The 21326-nt window shown below is 50.5% G+C and overlaps 1 protein-coding gene across 1 annotated transcript in view; it reads left to right on the top strand.

The window, feature by feature from the left end:
- The window catches only part of SEMA4D (semaphorin 4D), a 132520-nt gene that overhangs the window by 66525 nt on the left and 44669 nt on the right, over positions 1-21326 (top strand). The window contains exon 3 of the mRNA XM_025358831.1: positions 11021-11083. The gene's annotated coding sequence lies outside the window, so the exon portion shown is untranslated. The remainder of the gene's footprint in view (positions 1-11020; positions 11084-21326) is intronic.

The following is a 21326-nucleotide window of genomic DNA, read 5'->3' as shown; positions in this document are numbered from 1 at the left end:
CGCCCCAGGGACCTATGTCCATCCTCTCTGTCTTCTGGACCTCTGGAGCAGTCATGCAGAGCCTGCAGTGGTGTGGTTGGCAGGGTCCAGGGGCCCTGAGGGACCGAGGGGCGGAGCCCTAGAGAAGCCTGGCGCTGGCAGCTGACAAGGTGGAGATGAGGACCTAGTGGCTGCTTTGTTGCGTTCTTCCCGATGGCCAGCCCATACTGGGATCTGGTTTTCTGCTCTTCTGGGGGGTGTCTGTCACCCTGCCCCTGGAGGTGGGTTTGCCGTGTGCAGCATGGTCCTGTAGGTGGGGCCGGGGGTCATTGCTCTGGTTCAGGAGAAAGCGCTGTCTTGGAGATGGTGGGCCAGGCCATGTGCAGAGTGGCTGGGAGCTGGCCTGCGCTGTGTGACCTTGAGCAGGCTCCATGCCTGTGCCTCATTCTCCTCCTGACTGTGATGAAGGGGCCGGTTCCTCATGGTTCTGGGTTCCTGCGACTGGATATCTGTAGCCCTGAGATCCATGCTGGCTGCAATGGAGGATGTGTGCCTCCCCTCTGCTGCCCACCTGGCACCCTCTCTGGTGTCTGGGGCATAGCACTGGGCTCTTGGCAGGTTGTATGGGTCTTGACCTCGTCCCTCCGGTTCAGGTTCTCCTGCAGGGCCAGGGACTGTGTTTGGGCAGTGCTGGGCAGCATCAAATGTGAGGCCCAGAAAGAAGCTGCATGGGCCATGGCAGGGGCCAGCTGGAGCTGGTGGCCAGTGGTGGTCCTCAACTTGTGACCACTGAGGTGGTTGGGAAGAGCCTGCCCAGGAAATCGTTCAGTGTGGGGGCCGTATCCCTCCATGACATGTCAGCTGTGATCAGATGGCAGCAGCATGCCCTCAGTGACACATGCAGGTGAGAAGGGCCTGGGTGTTGGAGCCAGCGTCTCAGGTCAGCCGTAAGCCACCCACGCCTGCAGGGTGGAGCCCACCCCTCAGGGTTAGGCAGGCCCTCTACAGTGGTCACCCTAGTGGTGAGTGCATCCCTGGGGGAAACACATCTCCTTTCTGGACCCTACAAGAGACAGAGCAATGGCCAGGTAACCCCCGTCCTGGAGCTCTCAGACCTGGAAGATGACTGTGTGTGGGGCAGTGAGTGATGATGACTCACCAGCTCCTCCCCATGTGTGACCCATGTCGCACACATTCTGAATCATCTGGAAGGTGACACACTGCTGGGAAAATGAGAACCCCCACATGCTGTGGAACTGGCTGCTTGCTGGAAGGACAGACACCGGGATGGGGCTTTGTGGGGCCATAGACCCTTAGGCTTGGGTACTTTGAAGTCAGTCCCACTAAATTGCACTTGCAGATGCTGCTGACCAGGGTTGGAGAGGGGGTTCCAGGTTAATAGGGCCAGGTTCCTGTTAGCAGTGCAGTGAAATGTGAGTGAGGTCTGTTCCCATTTGGGGGCTGCAGAGTGAATCCTGAAATTGGGGATTTGCTTGACTACTTCAGTGGGGAATTCCTACCTGGGCTCCTTTCATGCTGAGAGGGCAGCAGAGGTCACTCCCCAGGCCCCAGCTGTCTTGGGGAGGCAGGGGCTGTGGTTTTCTGATACAGGCACCTCACGGGGATCACACTGCCTCCTTAGTCCATATACACTTGACCCTCTTCCAGCATCTACGGCAATTTGGGGTTGGATGGACCTGAGTGACTGTATCATTTTAGACTGTATCATTTCTGACTCCCCAGGAAGGGGATTGAGGAACCGCCTCACTTGGGCTGGAAGCATCTGGAAGAGAGGAGAAGAAATATCATTTCCCTTGCACTGCAAGGGAGGAAGAATTTAGTGAGTTGAACATGGGGATTGACTAAAATTCATTAGAGTAGAGTGAATCAACCTCTGACCCAGTACTGGGCTCGTGACATTCAGCTAGAGGGTCATTTGGTGATTTGGAAATAGAGATTTATTGAAATTCTGGCCATCCGCATGGGCAGTAATTGTCTTAGTGGCAAAGAGGAAACTCACTGGGGACAGGTTTAGGGCACAGGTGTGGCCTGCAGTGTTTGCTCTTTACCATCATAGCCGGGTGTTGTGGTTGTCACATTGTCTATTTTTAGCACTTTTGTGGCACTGGTACCTGCCCACAGTGACCACTTGGTCTGCTGCTGATGGGAAGTGAGTTGGTTTGGTTCAAATATGGTTAAGAAGTAGCAGAGTCTCAAAATAATGAGCTTAGTTGAAGTTGCTTCCTCTGATACTGAGGTCGAGGGAGATTCTCATGGCCTCTGAGGGGCTTTGGGGGCTAGTGGATCAGGTCGAGGCTGCGTGCATCTGGTGTCTGCACACGATGGTAAGACAGAGTTTAAGGTCAGTACTGAGATGGGAACTGACAGCCCCAGATGATGAAATGACAAACGTCCTTTTGTTTTCCGCCAGGAGTGAGGCAAAGCTGGGGCCTTCGCAGAGCTGTGGCTGGAGCTTGGGGTTCTCTGGTGGGTTTGCCACGCTGGAGCTAAGGCTGGCAAAAGCCATGTCATGGGGAGGAGGCCCGGATAGTGAGGGAGAGCCCCCTGTTGACTTGGTCCCCTGTTGACTCTATTCTGGTTACGAGCTGTGGTCATGCTGGCCTAACTTTGTAATTGAGTGTATATATTTAAGGAATCACTCAAGATGAAAGCAAGGAAAGTGGCATTTTGTGGTTTTGAGTCTTAAAAAAGAAATTCCCACTTGGACTGGGGCCTGTCCCCAGGCTCCTGGGCCTATCCCCTCATGCTGCGCCTGCACTGTGGCACAGCGGGCATGGGCCTATCCCCTCATGCCGTGCCTGCACCGTGGCACAGCGCGCATGGGCCTATCCCCTCATGCCGTGCCTGTACCGTGGCACAGCGGGCATGGGCCTATCCCCTCATGCCGTGCCTGCACTGTGGCACAGCGGGCATGGGCCTATTCCCTCAAGCCGTGCCTGTACCGTGGCACAGCGGGCATGGGCCTATCCACTCATGCCGTGCCTGTACCATGGCATAGCGGGCAGGCCTCTGGTGCCTTTGCAGCTGGGCTGAGTCTGGGGGCAGCAGGGGAGGAAGATCCGGCCTGGAGGGGGTCCAGTCCCCTGGAGAAACTGCATGCGCTCCCCCTGTGGACACTTGGTGAGGACCAGGGATGCCTCTGAGCGCAGGGCGCGTCCGCAGGCTGCCTAGAGACCTGAACCAGCTCAGGGTTCCGGATGGTTCTGGCGGATTTTGTGATGCCTTCACTGCTAGCAGATGGCACAGAGAAGGAGCCATTGTTTCTGGAGGGCCTGTCTCTGCCCTGCTGTCCCTGGAGGAGGAAGCTGTTGGCCCAGGGCAGGCGGAGCCTCAGCACAGCTGGAGAGCACCGTGCCAGTCATGGTCCTGGGGTCACTGTGGCACCCAGGAGGGCGTCTCAGCTCTCCCAGTGGATCTAGATGCTTGTTGCATTTTTCTGAGCCTGTTTTTCCTCTTCCCAGCAGTGCCGTAGCACCTGTCTCCAGTGGGGCACGCTGGGGGAGGGGGCGGATGCACAGCCAGTAGGGCCACAGGGTCATGCTTTCAGGACTCCCGCCCCTGATGTCAAGGCAGCAGGCCTGTAGGCCGCCCTTGCCCAGGCCTCTTGAACACTGGGATTCAGTCAGATGTCAGATACGAGGGTTAGTGAGGAGCCCGCCAGGGAGCTATGAACATGGGAGATGTGAGCAGCCCTGTCCCAACTGTCAGGGCCGTGTGCTGCTTCCAGGTGACTCATAGCCTGACGCTTGCAGAACCCAGTAGAACAGTCACTTCCTCACCCTTGCCTTATGGAGGGTGTTAGTTACTCTTCCTGCTTACGTTTTCCCCCGAGAGTCCCCCAGAGTGAAGACCTGCTGAGGGGAGGCATCTGTTCCCAGAGGGCGGGTTCGAGGTTGCCCTGGCCTTCGAGCTGAGCCACGGTGGACAGCCAGGATTTCAGTGGGTGGGTGTCAGGGATGGACTGAGGACATACCTCGGGGAGGTGGCAAGGCTTGGGTAACACTGGGAAAGGCAGGAAATCTGGTGGATGCAGGCCAGTCCTCAGTCCTGGCTACTGGTTACATGGGCTGTTCTAAAACCGGACAGACCCTGGCATCGCTGGGGAGCTGCTGAATCAGAATATTTGGGGGCTGGGTCTAGATAGGTGGTGTATTCTCGATGTTCCATAGAAAGAGGGGAAAAATGCACACCTAGCAAGTTGTAGGGCTTCCTTTGGGGATACTAGATTGGGGGCTGGGACCTGCCTCTGCAAGCCCTGGGGAGAAAGAGGAGGCTTTGGAGCAAGATAATAGTATGATGTGAACTGCCTTGTAAGAAATAAGCATGACAGCTGTATGTAGGAGGACCAAGGGCCGGGGTGGCACAGGGGACTTAAGAAGGTGGAGCCATTCGAATGTGGTGTCATTCCCTTCCGGGGAGCGGGAGCCAGGTGGAGGCCTCACAGGAAGGATGGTGGTATGAACCGTGGGCGTGAGGGAAGTGGGAGACACTGGGCAGAGGTAGGAGGAGGACAGAAAGAGAATGCCCGGGGGGCCAAAGTCAGGCAGGACGCAGTGAGGAAGGCAATTAGTAGGGTTCGAGAAGGGTCCTGGTCAGAGAAAGGAAATGCTCAGGAATTAAGGGCGCAGGGTTCTGAAAAAAAAGGGCTTGAAGGAATTTGGAGTGAGGGGATGGAAGCATCTTGGATTTAAATCATTTCAGACTCATTGAACTGAGGTTAGTAGTAAAAGCTAATGTGGTGGTCGTGGACTTTAGAAAGAAACTTCAATTTAGGAATAAATCATGGAGTTAAACCACCATGGTTTAATGGGGATTGATGTTGATCGAGGAAAACCTATTTGCTCCCACACCTTGGTGTGGGCTGCCATTGTGGGGATAGTGCCATTTTGTTGCTTGTTTGTAACATTGTGTTTAACGCCCATGCCTTAAAGTCCTCATTTGTGCAGTCTCATCTCTGGTGGTAGGGTTGTGTCCTATCCTCTCCCAGGGAGGTAGCTGGGGGGAGGAGGAAGTGCTGAGGAAGTAGTGGAGGGAGGGGAGTTGCTGAGGGAGTAGCTGGGGAAGGTGAAGTACTGAGGGAGTAGCTGAGAAAGGGGAGGTGCTGAGGGAGTAGCTGAGGGAGGAGAGGAACTGAGGGAATAGGGAGGGGGGGAGGTGCTGAGGAAGTAGCTGAGGGAGTGCAGATGCTGAGAGAGTGGAGGTGCTAAGGGAGTAGCAGAGGGAAGGGGGGTGCTGAGGGAGTAGTTAAGGGAGGGGAGGTGCTGAGGGAGTAGTGGAGGGAAGGGAGGTGCTGAAGGAGTAGCTGAGGGAGGGGAGGTGCTGAGGGAGTAGTGGAGGGAGTGGAGGTGCTGAGGGAGTAGCTGAGGAAGGGAAGGTGCTGACAGAGTAGCTGAGGGAGGGGAGGTGCTGAGGGAGTAGCTGGGGAGATGAAGTACTGAGGGAGTAGCAGAGGGAGGGGAGGTGCTGAGGAAGTAGCTGAGGGATAGGAAGGGGCAGAGGCCTGTTCTAGGTCACATAGCTGGGATGTGGCAGCATGGGAATCTGAACCAGGCAGGCTGGCCTCACAGCCGGCACTGTAACCATCACAATATGCTTCCTCTATAGTTGGGGGAGAAATTAAGAAGCAATTAAGGTTTCTAATAGACTTGAAAGAAGCATAAAAAATGTTTCAGCTGGCCGGGCACAGTGGCTCATGCCTGTAATCCCAGCACTTTGAGAGGCCGAGGCAGATGGATCACCTGAGGTCAGAAGTTTGAGACCAGACTGACCAACATGGAGAAACCCTGTCTGTACTAAAAATACAAAATTAGCCAGGCATAGTGGCACATGCCTGTAATCCCAACTACTTGGGAGGCTGAGGCAGGAGAATCTCTTGAACCTGGGAGGTGGAGGTTGCAGTGAGCCAAGATCATGCCATTGCACTCCAGCCTGGGCAACAAGAGTGAAACTCCATCCCCCCCCCAAAAAAAAATATTTGAGCTCGGTGACTTGTATTTTATAGCAAAGATCGTATTACTTTGCAAAAATGACTTCAGCTCAACTAACTGAGAACTTCAGAAGCGAGTCAAATGAAGATAAATCATGGAAATTATGTGTGATTAATTCCCAGTAAAAGGAAGCAAAGCTGTCAGCGTGATCAGTAGATGCCCTGAGCCTCTGTTTAAGAAAGGCGGGAGAACACATTGCTGACAGTCTCTAAAATGGTTATACAGGTTGTAATGACTATTACAGTAAGATCCCAGCACTCGTGTCTTCTGTACTAACTTTATTAAGAGATTTCATCAAAATGGAGATTTTCAAGAACAGCAGACAGACATGATGGAACCATGGAATCTCCCTGTGCCTGTTTCCCAGTGCCCTCTGTGTGGTGCCTAGACCTCTGTAACATCACTGTGGACATCCCAGACAGAAAAGGTTCTTGGCCAGGCACTGCTGGTGGTTAAAGAAAACTGAACTGTAAGTGGAAAATTGGAAAGGATTTGAATGTCCCACATTATGATATTTAATGATGGAATATTGCACAGCCGTGACAGGCTGCTGAGGGCACCGTGTAATAAACAGCACGGGGATGTGCTCGCGTGGTCCTCAGGGCAGAGACATACGGGACCAGGACGTGACCCGCACGGGCCCTCTCCCTCCACCAGCCCATAGGCTCCAGCCTCTCTCTTGAACTTCAGGTCTCCTCTTGCATGGCTGCCAGCCTGCCTCTCCCACCTCCCGTGTTACAGAGCCAGCAGGGCACCCCGTTCCCCGCTGTCCTGTGCAGTTGCTGTGGCCTGCCTTCCCCAAGCCAGAAACCAGGGACTGGGAGTCTACAGTCTTTATTTGACTCACACCTTCACCCCACACCCTCCAGTAGTGACTGTTGAGTGAATGAGTCAGAGTTCCTTAGAATGAGGAATTCCAACAAAATGCCAAAAAGACCAGAAATGTATGTCATGTCTGTCAGCTGTTCTCAAACATTTCCATTTTGATGAAATCTTCGTCTTAGTAAAGTTAGTACAGAAGACACCTGAGCTGGAATCTTACTTTAACCAGTGTTATAACCTGTATAACCTTTTTAGAGATTGTCAGGAATGTGTTCTCTTGCCTTTCTTGAATTTTTCAAATTTTCTACAATTACTGCATTTTACTTTTGATATCAGATTTAAAATATTTTAGTTAGAAAACCACGATTAAGGAAATAATTCAAATAGTTCTAAAGAATCCAAATAGTGAAAAATGCACACTCCTTTCGCAGATCAAATTTTCTCCATAGGCATCCCCTGCCAGCAGGTTCTTGATTAAATTGTGATCTCTTCAGTCATCCCTCTGATGAACCTGTGTGCACACCCATTCACACACACACACACAGTCACACACCATGTGCCTGCACAGGTGGAAACACTACACACATTTTTGGGAACCTTACTTTTTAGTGAACAATGGATCTGGGGTGCCGTTTCATACCATTGCAGCTTTATTCTTTTTAACGGTTGCATAGTATTCCATTCTCTGGAATGTGCTGTAATTTGTATAGAAAACGTTCTGTGCTATGTCCGTGTGTACCCATGTACGTAGACGCACACACACGGATGGACTTCTGGGTGTCTTTGGAGTTTACCTGTTGAGTGGCCTCGTACCAGTCGTCTTGCACACGGGGTTATATCCACACTGAATTCTTGGTAGAGAACTGCTGGGTCAGAGGTTCTGAATGGAGCTTCTTGGCAGATGTTGCCCAGCAGGGCGCGGAAACGTGTCCTCCAGGCCCTCTCTGTGCACTTTGTAGCCAGCCTTTCTCATGGGTGCCTTGCTCCGCAGAGTGTAATGGTATTGTGTTGTAATACAGATGCCCACGCCATCGAGGTGTGTGCTGGAGTGCCAATGGAAGGTCCCCCATTGCTCTCTGCCCCTGGAACTTCTTTACTTGCTTCTGGGCCAGGATGAGGAGATTGAGCAGAAGGGGCTCGCGGCCCCCTCTGCGTCCACAGCCACAGCAGTGCTGCCTGTCACAGTGTTCCTAAGCTCTGCTCCCAGGAGTCTATGTGGACCTGGGGAAGCCCCGATCCCCCGTGTGTGCAGGAGGAGGCTGGTGGAGCCCACAGTCCCTGGCAGTAGGGGGTGTTAGATGTGCTAATAGCTGCACCATGCTTGTTATATCTCTCTGAGTCTTCTTAGCTAGGCAGGTGTAACTAGCTTCATTTCATAGGTGGTAAGAATGATAGTTAATGCCTCCTAGTGCTTAAACAGCATCCGGCACCTCACCTAGGAAAGCACTAGGAAACATTAACTATGATTAGTCATGAATCCTCAGAACCAGATGAGGCAGGCAGTATTAGTGTGCCCACTTTTTGGATGAGGAAACAGAGGCCCAGAGAGGCTCAGTAACTTCCCCCAGGAACACACAGCTTGGAGAAGCCGGGACTGGAACCCAGGTTCCTCTGATTGCAGAGCCCCTTGCTCTTGCTTCATCCCACTTGTCTCCTCTGTGTGCTGAAGAACACCAGGTCCCTGCTTAGGGAGGATGCCCAGAAGGCGAGGTCATGTCTGCAGGATGGAGGCCAGATGAAGGCACTGCCCGTGGCTCTGTGCTGCTGCCATCAACGTCCACTAAATACCTGTTCGCAAGGCCTGGGCGTTGGAGCCCCACACTCTCCTGCACTATTGGGGGTGCACCAGGAGAGGGTGTGAAGGCCATGAGAGGGAAATGCTTCTCTCTCTTCTAGTTAATTTCACTGCTTTTTGGTGAACAGGCCGTTGGATTCTTTTTACCTGTGCTGTCAGGAGTTGGGAGGTCTGAGATAAAACAGCACGATGAGTAATTACGTGAGAAGTGTGGGTTTGCATTTTTCAGCCAGGTCACTCATAACTGTGGGGTTGCATGCTGAGGAAGAAGAAACAAACCCTGGTCATGTCGGGTGAAGGCAACGTGGGGCTGGGGCCTGGGCAGTTCACTAAGAAAGGAAGTGTGTTCCCACTCAGCAGCCTTGGGGCTGGCAGCTGTTTTTGGAGGCTAGATGTGAACCCCCAGCTGGGAGGCAGGACGCGAGGATGCCGGGGTTCAGGTGGAGTTGTCGGAGGCGATTGAGATGAGACGCCAGACCTGCTATTTGTTGTTGGATGCCACAAAATTACCGCGAATACGATACATGTCTTAAACCTCAGGATGAGCAGTTCTGGGTCTTTATTAAAGTGACAAAGGCTTATTTCTTTTCTAGAAAATAGGAGTTTTTCAGTTTTTTTTTTGAGACGGAGTCTTTTTCTGTCACCCAGGCTGGAGTGCAATGGCGTGATCTCAGCTCACTCCAACCTCCACCTCCTGAGTTCAAGTGATTCTCCTGCCTCAGCCTCCCAAGTAGCTAGGATTACAGGCACCTGCCACCATACCCGGCTAATTTTTGTATTTTTTTTTTTTAATAGAGATGGGGTTTTGCCATGTTGGTCAAGCTGATCTTGAACTCCTGACCTCAAGTGATCCACCTGCCTTGGCCTCCCAAAGTGTCAGGATTACAGATGTGAGCCACAGCGCCCAGCCAGTTTTTCAGTTTTAAAAATCCTTAATTTTCACATTATTTACCTAAACCTCTTATTTTTGTATGAATCCCTGCCTTTGTTGCCTTGGACTGTTTTTTTTGGCACAGTCCCCAGGTGGCCGCTGTCCCCTCTCCGTCCTGTGTGACAGGAAAGCCTCGTGGGAACAAGCGATGTGGCACTTTGCAGGTGCCCACAGCAGCATGGGCTTTCCCTCTTTGCTTGTCCAGCAGTTGTGCCCAAATGCCCAGCCCTACCCCGAGAGTTTCAACAGGAAATGTCGGCATCAGGTCCTGGGTAGATGTGGCCTTTCCCAGGATTCTCATAGCTGCTCATGTGAACATACTTTTGCTTATAAAATTGGCCATAAGAGCCATCCACTGCTGGAGGGAAGACCCCAGTGTCAGTCTCTGGAAGCTCTGCTACGGTGGGGCCTGATGAATCGTGATCATTTCTGATCACTGCCCTAGCAGTTCATTTGCTAACCTCAGGTGCCTGCTCAGGATTCAGAGGATGTGTCGGCCCCAAGGGGCTGGGGGACCGGATGTTGTGTGCCAGGATGGCTGTGTCTAAGGTTCTGCTCTCGGGGGAGGGGTGTGCAGGGTGTCTGGAGAGGAGGGAGCTGTCCAGTGAGGGGCCTGGGTGGGAGGGACCGGGGCTTTACACCTGCGTTTCCAGGGAGAGCCGCCTCCTTCCCAGCTGGCTTCAAAAAGAGAGCCGTGATCATATAAGCTCTGAAAGCACAAGGCAAACAAAAAAGAAATCCTCCTCACCACAGAATATGCTGGAGTCTGATTCCGAGGTTTAACAATTACGTGGCTCCTGTATTAATAGAATCATGGAGGGATCAGCGTCGGCTCCTGAGCGTCTGCAGTCCTGCACGTGGCTCTGGTTTTGCGATTCTGATTCTCTTGATCTAACTGTTGGTGCTGTTACTGCGCCCCATGATCGCTGTCTTGAGGCTGATCTCCCACACTGCAGAGGAGCGACAGCCATGCTATGGAACCTTGCCACACCACAGTGGACGTCGTTCTGTTTGGCTGAAAATCAACCATCCAAAAATAAAGGAAGATGAACAGCTCTTTGGTTCTTGTAATTATGCTATATGTGTTTCTGCTTTTTCCTTCTTTGCCTCATGAAGATGAATTTTACAGAATACATATCTGGAGCTAATAGACAATTAGATCGTACTTTTTTGGTTCACGGACTCTGCTAACTGAAATGGCTTATTTTGCAAGAAAGTGCACCTGGTCAGGTCCTGGGGCTCATCTCCAGCACCAGCTGACGGGCTGGGCTGCACTTCCCCTCTGTTCGTGGGTGGGCGGTTTCACAGCCCCTCCCTCCTGTCTTCCCCAGCACATACAAGCCAAGCTGATCCTGCATCTAAGGAAGTCTAGAAGGTTTAAACTCACAATAATTTGTTTTCAGTGCCTTTCTAGGAGTGTTGCTGAGTTTAAGTGGATGGACAATTTAAGGGCTTAAATAGCCTTGTTTCCCATTATTTTCACAGCAAAGATTTCTGAAGACTTCTTTCTAGAAACGACTGGAAAGTTTCAAGAGGTGTAAGATACAGGTAAAACCGCTTTATTCATGATCTGTAATTTCAGTGGAGCAGAGTTGGTAATGTGTAGAGGCCTCAGCTGCATCTGGCAGGTGATTGGTTGCTTGGTCCCTTGGTCCCTGGATATCCCGTGGGGCAAAGCTTCAGACTTGGCTGCCATCCCTTGGGCCCGGCATGAGGAGGTGGCTGCTGGGCACACGCAGTGATGGTCTGCCTCTGTTCTTGCTCTGCCACTGCTTGTCCCTGCTCCCCGTATTCTTCCCTGCTCTCTCGGCCTCTCTTCCCCCTGGGTCTTGGGCTTGTGGCAGCTCTGTGGCTGATGGCCCCTGGTGCCCACACCAGAAAGCTTACTTTCTTCTTTTGGAGGGTGCAGGGAGGTGGCTGGTAAGGTGTGGTGTAATGAGAGGGCTCTCCAGGTCACCCTCCTCAGATTTGGGCCATTTTGTGATTAATCTTAATTTTGGTCCATTCCAAGCCATGCAATTTCCGTTTCAGAGGAGAGAGAAATAACCAGCTTAATTTGTAAAAACAAAAGTAAAACCCCCATCTTTCCTTCATCATTTTCATCCTACTCAAGTATCATGAATGGGCCCCTACAAGGTTTTTTATTCTGCTGGCTTTTAAAAGAGTCCTGCTGCCAGCGTAGACTTTCATGGTTCCTGTGCATGGCACCGTGATGAGAGCTCATCTTGCCAGTTAGATGGGGCGGCTTTAATGAGCACAGTGACACTGCCAGGCAGACAGCACTTTCTGTGCTTATTGGCTGGATATCTTATCTGGTCCACTGGGGTGGGAGCTCTGTTTTCTTACATTTGTTAAATCACTTTATTTATTAGGAGTTGGCACTTGTCTTACAAGTATTTTTTTGCTAGTTTCTTTTTCCTCCCTTAAGTCATTTGTCTTTTGAGTTTTGCTTTTTGTTGGTATCTTCACAAAAAAATATTTTGGAATCTTTAGCTATAAGGTAATTGAAAGCAGGGACAGTTTTATCCGCTCTGTGCTGTATTAAGCAGTGAGAGAATTCCATTGTGAGAGCCCCAGGAGGACTGGCTCCTTCTGTTATTTTTTACTTTGCTGTCACAAAAAGCATGAAGTATATATGGGGAAAGGAAGCCACTTCTCATTTTTTATGTGAATAAAAAAAGGGTCAAAGGTATGGCAAGAAATAGTCACCTAAGCCAAGAAATGGATTAGCATGTGAAAAATTGCATTATACACAGCTCCACACACTAATGTGGTGGGTTTCAATTTTTGGTCCTACTGACTTGAGTGTAGCATGGATGAAACAGAGTCTCTTAATGAATTAATTTTTTTTACAGAAGCAGTATAAAAGTGTGATTCATTTTTTAAAAAACAAAGAAAACTTGAGTTCCTGGCTGTTCTCCTCCTCCTCCTCCTCCTGACAAGCAACACTGTTAACAGTTGGCTGTCTGTCCACGTTCATATGTGTGCATGTGTGTCTGGTATCCGTGTGTCCCTGTGTGTGGGAAGGTGTGTTCTTGTGAGTCTGTATCTGGTGTTTGTGCATGTCCATGTGTGCCCGTGGCTGTGTGTGTGTGTGTATTGTGTGTAGACTGACGCATCCTCTATTGACACGGGTGGGTCGTGCCTCATGTGTTGTTGCTCTGCACCTGTCTTTGGTGTGATGTGCTCACGGGCAGTTTGTGTAGATCAGCTTTAGTCTTTGTAATGGTGGTGTCTTCTTTGCCTGACTGTTAACCAGCCCCTCGTTGAGGAGCATCCCCTTCGGTTGCACATTTTACTGTCACAGCACGGCAGGGTGGTCCTCCCACACATCGCTTTGCACGTCTGCAGCTGTGCACACATAGTTTGCTGCCCAAGAGTTGCCAGGGGATCAGAGTGTGCAGACATCTGGATAGTTCAGAATTGCACCCGGAAGTCCTTTACCCCACACCTTCCCAGCCCTGGCTAGCAGCAGACTTCGAAATTTCAGCCTGCTTTGTGGACAATACATGGGTATTTTATTTTAATTTACATTTGTTTTGTGGAGTTAAGCACCCTTGGAATTATTTTTGAAGTTTGAAAAGTTTTATAAGAGGCGAGAAAATTAAGAATACAAATAAAGTCCACTTAAAGCACAACTTTTCTATATACTGTCTTTTATGTAATTTTGCCCTCCCTGCAGGTCAAGCTCTGGGGGACGGAAGCACCAGTTTTAGTGTCCTATCAAAGGCTCTACCAGTGTAAATGGTGACCTTTGGCATTCTGGAAGCATCTCTGCCGGCTGGGTTCTATCTGGTGCTGAGGTGACATAAAAACAGACATTTCTATTCTGGAGGTAGGGAAGTCCAAGATCAAGGTGCTGGCAGACTTGGTGTCTGGTGAAGGCCCTCCTCCTGGTTCATAGACAGCGTCTGCTCACATGGTTGAGGGCTGAGGGAGCTCTCTGGGACTCCTTTTATAGGGGCACTGCTTCCATTCATGAAGACTCTGCCCTCCTCGCCCAGTCACCTCCCAAAGGCTCCCTCTCCAGAAGCCATCACATTGGTGGTTAGGATTTCAACATCTGAATGTGAGGGTAATCCAGACATTCAGACCATAGTATCGCCTTTGAAAGACATGACATCAGGCATCCCTTTAGGGCTGCAGGGTTAACACAGTCCTCCCTGAGGGCCTGGCCAGCCACTTCCCAGAACAACCCCATATGGTCCCTGGGAGCTGGTGTCCAGTAGGGAAACCGTTGGCCCCCCTGGAGGTGGCAGCAGGTCAACATAAGGCCAGTGGAAGATGATTATTTTTTCTAGCACTAACCTGCTTGGACCCAAGGATCATGCACATACCACAGACCCTCCAGAAAAGACAATATTGTCTGCATCCAAGTCTGAAGAGTAGAGTGATATCACACAACTGGCATGACAGTCTGCATCTCGGCCATGCTGGCTGATGCTTAGAGGGGTCTCCACTCTTCCTTTGAAGGGCCCTGTTCCTGCCGCCACGCTGCGTGCATCCTCACAGCACTTGCCCTGCCGACATTTCTGATAGATGGGTTTGTGTGTCCCTCACTCCCACCGCCCTCTGTCTCTCTCCCTGGGTTTCCCATTCTGTACATGCCACACCCAGGGGTTTGCGAAGTGGGTGAGGGTTAGAGCATGTCTGAGACATCCTCACTTGCTCCTGCAGGGATGTGGCTTGAGGGTGAAGTGGACCGGTCCTGGCAGCTGCCCTGCTGGGTGTGTCCAGCCCGACACAGGTCCAGGGCCACGCACGTCCCTGCAGAGCTGGAGCGCTGGTCTCCAGGGATCAGTTTTAAACTCTAGGAAAACTGAAGTTGGAACAATAAGTTGTTTATCAAGCTTGTGACCTAGACGGCTCCTGAAACCCATTCCTGATTCCTGCTGGGGTAAGGCCATTTTATCCTCAGTTTGTAAGGCGGTGACATCAGCATCCCAACTGGAGGTGGGAGAGGGGTTTCTGGGGGCAGAGGACATCCCAGGGTGGAGACGTTAGGTGGCCAGGCACTGGCGAGGCATGGCCGGGGAGGGCTGTGGTGTCTTCTGTTTCCCAGCACCTGGCTGCCCGCTGCCAGCTGGGAGGGGAGATGTGGTGAGTGCGTGTCCTCCACTGTCCTGGTTGCAGGGCCTGGAGAGGCTCTAAGCTTTACCTGACCCATCTGGGCAAACCCCTGAGATAAGAAATAAGCGAGAATACACTCCCCCAGGCAGTGGTTTGCAGTGAGGTCAGGGGTCCAGGTAATGACTGCCTGTGTTAGATTGGCCAGTCCACAGCTGTCACCAGAGATCCCCTTTCAGTTTCCCTGGGATGCCAGCCAGGGCATTTTAATGCCAGTGTTGCATCCTGTTGCTGGCAGAAGCACTGACACCTTCTATGTGGTAGTGACTGGTGTCCCTTCTGTAATCCGCCCTAGCTGCCAGACAGCTGATCCCAGGAAGGAGCCGAGACATGGGTGACTGGACAGTCCCCAGATGGCATTTTGGTCCATGGTTTCTGCCTTACAGGACACTTGCTAACAGTCACTATTCACATCTAAGATGCAACACTAGGTCAGAATATACGTTCTGCAACAGAGTGACACATGCACAGATGCACTTACACACATGCACACACAGATGCACACGTCTGCGTACACATACACAGATGCACACACAGATGCATGCACATATGTGCGCATATAGCTGTGCACACATTCATGTATATGCATACACAGATACGTATATATGGATATATATACACAAACATGCACAGGTGCACACATTATGCACACACACACAGATGCCCATGCATACACATATGTATACCCATGCAGAGATCCAAGCAGATGCGCATGCACATACACGGATGTACTTATGTATGCACATAGGCATACACATGCATGCACAGACATACACATGTACGCACATGCAGAGATCCAAGCAGATGCACATGCACACACACAGATGCATATGCATATGCATGCAGGTGCACATGTGTATGCACACAGGCATACACATGCATGTGCAGACATGCAGACATACACATGTATATAGCACACCTGTAAAGATGTGTACAAATATACAAACATGGATAGGTGCACATATCAATGCGTGTTCACATGCACACGTACAGAAATACAGATGCACATAGCATGCACATATACAGATGCATACACACAGATGTACATGCATCCACATATATGTACCTACACAAGACATATATGCACAGTGGTTGCTGGGTACTCCCATTTTCTCTGCTGTGACCTCCTGCCTTGATTTGAAGGCCCCTGGGGGTGGGAGAGCTGCCTTCTGACAAGTGCTGACAGGCAAGAGTGTGGGGCTCAGAGCCCCCTTGGAGTTTCATTCTGCTGACATTTAAAGTGGGCTCGTGCACCCTCATGAACAGCCACAATTACGTGTGAGTAATGGGAGTGACATTTCATAACCCTGTCTTTCTAATGGGCTCCTGTGTCAAGTCATTCTTCCTGAATGCAAAGGGCAGCAATTTCACACTGTCAGGGCAAAATGCACGTGCATACAGCTCAACTCCCAGCAGGATACCTTTGCTTCTCAGAAATGGTGAAGAAAGCCAGCAAAATGGGCTTTTTTCCCTTTTGTTTTAATTTAACTATTTAGAGTGAGGTCCTTCATGTAACGCCCATCAGTGATTTTGGAGCCACTGTTCTGAAAGAACTCGCGGGGCCGGCAGATCTGTGTGAGTGTGGTGTGTGCTTTGCTTAAAGCAACTTTAAAATTATATGAAACAATGCATTCTTGTTGAAAAAGGAAAAAAAAAAAACCTCCAATGTCACAAAGAAAATGGCAGCCCCTCCCCCTCCCTGGGAGGAGCAGTGTGTGGCATGGGCCTTCTGTCCTGACCTTTGGCTGCTCATGTGGATTGTTTTAAAGGCCGTTTGAGAAGAGCAGCAGGGTCTGATTTATGCCATTAAGAATCTGGTGTCTGCTGATGAGATCAATACACTGCAGACCTGGGTACAAATCCATACCAGGAAGCCTGGTGGTCAATCATTGTTCTCAGGGCAGGGCCTGGCTGGAAGCCAGGTAGGTGTGCCCGTGCCCTGCTGAGCTCTATATGACAGTGTCTGGATTGGTCCAAGGTAAAAGCAATTAAGTAAAAGGTTTCTTTTCAACATAACCAGTTTGAATAACCACATACACAGCGCCAGTCCTGACAGTTCTTCGTAACCATTTAAAGCCACCCAGGAGAACCCGCTGGCTTCCACCTGGGCACCTGCTGACGCTCCTGGAATACCTTCTCACAGCCACATTCGTTCAGGGATGACTTTGCCATCCCTGGGTTTGGTTGTGGATACTATTAAAAGATTTGTTTTAAATCTCTCTTCACTGGGGATTTTGCTTTTTGGGACTTTCTACTCTTGGCGCCGTACCTTTGTCCTCTCCAGGTCTGGCCCGAGTCTTCTCGCTGGGATGTTTGTGTTTCTCCCGTTCTGCCTCAACTAAGTCAGGGAGGCATTTTCAGGTCCTTAGGCCAAGTGCTATGAAACAGTACTGCGAGAGGGGGATGGAGTGTGGGGGTCAGGGGAGGCAAAGAGTGACTGTGGGATGGAGCCAGCCACCAGCCGCTCCTGGGGGAACAACAGTTTGGAAGAGGGAGCAGCAGGTGCCAAGGCTGCTAGGCAGCCTGGGAGGGGTGGGGTGCATCAGAGGAAGCAGGCAGGAGTGGAGTGGAAGAGGCTGGCCACATTAGGAGCCGGCATTCTGCATTAAATCCTGTGCCACTGCCCGACGCTTCTGCTTCGCGGTGAACAATCCTATTTTTACAACGTGTTTGAGCCCCGAAATGTGGCTGGTCTCGGGACCCAGGCTCTGCAGAGGCAGCTCACTCTTCCCGTCCTTGGGAGCCTATCTTCAGGGGGCCGTGTCTTCTGTTTCTGGATCCACTGGGCTGCTTTCCCCAGGCTGTGAGGAACCAGAACATGGATGTCTTTTTAAGGTTAATTCATTTTATGAAGGTAATTAATGCATGTAATTTTAAAGTGAAATAGTTCTTATTTTACTTGAGAGAGGAAGCAGCACTTGCTTGTCTTGTCCCTTTGTCCCTTCCCTGCTGCCCTGAGACAGTGAGTTTCAACTGTTTTAGTCATTTTGGTATTTTCCTTCAAACTAGATACGCCTACATTTCCTGACTTTTCCATCTTAGATGTTGTATTATGCTGGAAGACAGGATTGTGTTCTCCGACTCTCGTCCCCTCCCCTTCCCTCTCTTTCTTCCCCCAGACCCCCAGTGGAGTTAGTTGTAATTTTTGTCATGGGGGCTGTGCACCTGGGCAGCGATAAGTACGCTCCGGTTACATTTCCATTCATGGGTCACTCTTGCTTCCCCTAGGGTTAATAACTTCATTTTCTAATCTGTGTATCTGTTCTAATTCATCTTGAGACTCTTTGCCAGAGCCTTAAAATGCATTTCTGAGAACAAAGCCACAGATGCAATCAGTAATCTACTGTGCCTTCTCCTGCCCCACCCCATTGGAGCCTCTGCCTCCTCCCCAGCTCCCCGCTGTGACTGCCTCTCCTCCACTCACTTCCTAAGAAAGAAGACCTGGGAAGCAGCTCCCTTGTTTTGGTGGAGCAAATCCTGCAGTAGCTTTCTGAGAAAGAAGTTGAGGGAAGTAAAACGTTTGAGAACTTGTAGGTTTGAAGCAATGTTCTGTACTGCACTCATACTGGTTGATAATTTGACTAGATGGGGAATTCTAGGTGTGAAGTCATCTTCCCTGGGATTCAGAGGCGTTGCTTTGCTGCCTCCAGTGGGGCACTCAAAGGTAACTTCTTTGTGGCCTGTTTCTTTCTGGATGCGTCATGTAACCCTCATTTCAGGATGATGTGTCTGGTGTGGGTGGGTTCTTTTCATTCACTGTGTTCCTGGGCACTGTCATTCCGAAAGCTCAGGCCCTTCCGTTCTAGATATTTTCTTTTATTACTGCTTTAATAATTCCTCATTTTTTTTCCCGAAGCTCCTGCCAGTTCTGTGTGGGACTCCCGAATGGATCCTCCAGTTGTCTGTTCCCCCTTTTTTCATCTCTGCTGCATGTGTAACTTCTAGGAAACCTCTTTAATTTACTTTCCAGCCTTCCGTTTCTTTCACCACATTTGACTTTTAAGCTTGCTTCCATTTTCCAGGTTGTGTTTCTTTGTGACTTCTTCCAGGCCCTGGCTCAACTCTGGTCTGAAATTCAAATCAGTCGGCACTGGTGGTGTGTGACAGGGCTGGGTGTGTGACAGGGCTGGGTGTGTGACAGGGCTGGGTGTGTGACAGGGCTGGTGGTAATTTTTAACAGTGGTAACAGCCACTGTTAAAAATTAAATATATGGACTTAAAATGAAACAAATTATATTTAAAAAGGTAAAATACTCAGAACTCATTCCTTTCTAGTATCGTGTGCATTCTACTGTTATGTGTGTGGTTGCGGTTACTCGTCTCTTGTATCTGAGGTGGCAGTACTGTGTGCTGGGTGCTGCTGTGCACCTCTCCCCAGTTCAGCGGCATCATTCTGGGAGCTCGAAAGCAGCATTTACACCACAGAAATCAGCGTGTGCTACAAGCTGGGCACCCCCCACCTTACCCCACCACCCACCCCCACTGCCCACCCCGTGGAGAGCCAGTATTAACAGCTTGCCAGCACACCATTGGTTACTACTCACCTATTAATAGATTCCAAAGTCACCTCCTCCCTTCATTTTTATCCTTAAAGTTCATATCCTTTTAGAGTCATTTCATTGATTGGGTTTCCAGAGAGAGTTGAGATAAATCTCTGTGTTCTCCCATCTCCTGGCTCTGGACTCTTAGCCTGGCCTGCCCGCAGCGTGCTTATTGGGATACGCAGAGGACTGACTGCAGTTGGGGACGTAGATAGGAATTAGATCCTATGCAAACCGTATCTCTCCAGTAGTGACCCAGCATCTTTGGTATTTGATGTGGAATGAACTGGGCCCTGTGAGCCTTGCGTCTCTGCTCCCAGCCGTCTGGTGTGGACACTCACCTCCTTAACGTGTCCAGGCCATGAACCCTCACAGAGGCTTCTTTTGTGACTGGCAAGGAACTCCTAGGCCTGTTCCTTGTTGTTACTGATTTTAATAGACTTTATTGTTTAGATCAGTTTTAGGTTCATAGAAACATTGAGAAGGTGGTACAGAGATTTCCCATACGCTCCTTCCCCACACATGCACAGCCCCCTCACTTTCAGAATCGCCCCCAGAGTGGTGCCTTTGCTACAGTCAGTGAACCCCCATAGGTACCTTATCACCCGACATCTGTACCTGGACATTAGGATTGCCAGTTGGTGTTGTACGTTCTGTAGGCTTGGACAAATGCATACTGACATGTGTCCACTGTGGTAATATCCCTGCCAGTGTAGTTTCCCTGCCCTAAAAACCCTGTCTCCCCCCAACCCCTGGGAACCACTGATCTTTTTACTGTCTTCATGGTTTTGCCTTTCCCAGAATGTCCTATAGTTGGGATCAGGATCATGCAGTATGTACTTTTCCAGATTGGCTTTAATGATAAGCTTTTAAAGTTCCTCTGTGTCTTTTCATGGCCTAATGGCTCATTGATTTTTAATGCTGAGTAACATTCCCCTGTCTGGATGTAGCGGTTTGTATACCCACTCGCCTGCCCCTGGGCTGTCCCCGCTGCTGCCTTCCTGTGTGGTTGGCACGCCTTATCTCTGCAGCCGCTGCATCCGTCTTCAGAGCGCCTTCTCACATCCCCTGGCAGCTCATTGCTGTTTCTTTTGTGTGTATGGAGCTTTGCGCAGCTGGGGGACATGCCTCCAGGGCGGGTGCTTCTGCTTTATCCTTGCTGTGCACAGCTTGGCATTGGCTGGGACCTGGGGCTGGGTGTGACTTGGAGGAGCCAGTGTCAGTTCATTGGGTTTCACTGGGCTGGGACTGCAGCACATGGACCAGGCCACTGGTGTCCTTGCTGCATGTATGACTAGAGCCCTCTCTGAGACCCTGCCTGCCGCAGGCCTGCCTCCTCCTCCTCCTCCTCCTCCTCCGGTGGCGCGGGAGCCAGTGTGAAGTCTCTCACGGTGCGAGTGTGCCATCCTCTTCTGCTTTAAGGGATGGGGCAGCCTGGCCACGTTGTCACTTCTGGCTCTCACTGGCTGTGTGACGTTTGTCACACGGAACGAGAGAAAGAAAGCATCCTGAAAATGCCAGGGGATCATTGCTCCAGAAGGAGGGGTGGATGGTTTTTAATGGGAGCTTTTCTCTTGAGGGACTGTGGACAGCTTGTCACCACTGTTACCATCCTTTCCCATGTCGTTGCATGCAATGAGGACTGAGAAGAGCAAGGGCAGCAGGACCCTGGAGGGGCATAGGATGTTTCTGTGTGCCAGGCCCTGGGCTGGTTGCTTTCACGCAGTCCCACTCTAGGACGTGGGTTCCGTGGGGCCAGGACTGATTTGTTCTAGATGTAGCATGAGCTCCATTCGTATTTGTCAGAGCAATAACATTATTACTATAATAAACATTATTATCGGATGCTAATTGATTAATTATACATTAATATGATTATCTGATTATCTGCTAAATAATCATTTAGCAGATATTTCTCACAACAACTTTGTAGGCCAAGTAGGTCTACTTCTGGTTTGCAAACAAAAAGTGACACCATTATGGCAAGGAATTGCAAATGTGCCTGGAATTCAGAAGACCTGAGCCTATAATTTATTGAGTCTTCTTCATTGGGAGCCTATGTAGAAGCTGGTTTGGGAGCTCAAAGTGGAGCAGCTTTTGGGAGCCACTGCTAATTACCGATC

This window comes from Theropithecus gelada, chromosome 15, assembly GCF_003255815.1.
Source record: "Theropithecus gelada isolate Dixy chromosome 15, Tgel_1.0, whole genome shotgun sequence".
Lineage (NCBI taxonomy): Eukaryota > Metazoa > Chordata > Mammalia > Primates > Cercopithecidae > Theropithecus > Theropithecus gelada.
The sequence above is the reverse complement of the archived record's forward strand: the minus strand, read 5'-3'. Positions and strand labels throughout refer to the sequence as shown.